Below are 1,667 nucleotides of genomic sequence, written 5' to 3' on the forward strand. Positions count from 1 at the left end.
GGGGGGGGGGGGGGGGGGGGGCACCGGAGGATTCGCCGTCCGCGCGTCGACATGCGATCCACCCTCGAGCGCGGTAATTTCCGATCGATCGCGAATTTCGCCCAAGCGCGAGCCGATAACGTCTATGATCGTATGCCGACTGTGTGTAACTTTATTGCCGCCACCAGTCAGTAATTTCAGTCCGCGTGAGGTCGAAACTCGCTCGGCAGGTGGTGGCCGACTACCCTCAGCGGAGTTTTCCCGCTCATTTGGGCTGTTACTCTCTGACTCGTGCCTCTTTTCCGCACCGCAGGTGAGGATAGCGGCACCTTGCGTTTCTCAGGTGCGCTCGCGTGTCCGTAGCGCGAGCATCGTTCCATCCTAGGAAGGCGAAAGAAAAGTATATGCCTCGCTACCGGATAATTAGGAATATTTAATATTGGATTTGGAAAAGTTGCATCGGAGAATAATAACAATGATCATATCGTCTTTCGCTGCGCGAAATCTGCGAGACAGAGAGGGAGAGAGAAAGAGAGAAACCGGCTCCGAAGAATTCGCCCCTGGTGAAGAAGGAAAAAAACCCATCATCATCGAAGCAAAGAGGAAATGCTGAGCCGCAACGCCGCTTTTGCGCTTTCCGGTGCGAAACACTTGGCATGCGCGCTGTAGATGAGCTGTAGAATAGCACAGTCGCAGCTGTAAAATTCACGTATGACTTTCTCCCCAAATAGCGGCTCACCGCGCTCTATATAGGGTGACTCTGTAGAAATAGAAAGCCGAAAAAGCGGCGGACACAACGTGTAATTATTTTATCCTTTCTGGCGTGTAATTTGGGACGTGCATGGCGTGCTCGTGAACTCTCTTGCTGACTCGATGCACGAGGGTGATGGAGAAATGGTGTGGCGAGTCCACGGCAATGCCGTAGCCCGGAGGGGCGTGTGCCCTAGACAGGGCCAAGTGGGGTGCAACTGACAGCGGAAGACAATTAGCCTTCTGATACATCCAATGTCGCGTGACACGATCCGCGCGATATGCGGGAACTTTGCAAAGATTCGTTTCACGCATGGAAACACGCGCGAAAAGGTAGTACGGGAGAGGAACAGAGAGAGGGAAAGAGAGAGAGAGGAAGAGAGAAAGAGAGAGAAACAGCCGCGAGGTACAACGGATATCATTGATTTTGATCCACTATATATACATGTGTGTGTGTGTGTGTGTGTGTGTGTGTGTGTGTCATAAGCTGGAGAGTTACAACTCCCGTCAAGTGATAAAAATATTTCATCTACTCTTTGAAATATTTAATCAGATTCTCGTCGACATGTCGCCATAATTAACACGTTGAATGCCGTGGAGGTCTCTGGTGACCGGCGCTGTGATATTATCGCGTCTTGTTAAGTTGCATATAAAATATGATTAATTGCATTTATAAAATGGACTGTGCAGCCAATAAAGAGCCAATGAAATAAGAGATACATATACTTTCAATTATATTTATTTACTGTATCATTAATAATGTAATCATCAGTTAGACGTTTGTATGATCAATGGAAATCAGCATTCAACGTGTAAACATGCGTTTCTCTGATTGAGCCGTACATACATGAATATCAGTACCACGACGGAGCACCTAAAAAGCAGGATGCTTTTTAATTTGGATTCCGTACAATAGCAAGACTATTTCTCGTCTTGTT

The sequence above is a fragment of the Dinoponera quadriceps genome, unplaced genomic scaffold, assembly GCF_001313825.1.
Source record: "Dinoponera quadriceps isolate SergipeBrazil2010 unplaced genomic scaffold, ASM131382v1 scaffold777, whole genome shotgun sequence".
Lineage (NCBI taxonomy): Eukaryota > Metazoa > Arthropoda > Insecta > Hymenoptera > Formicidae > Dinoponera > Dinoponera quadriceps.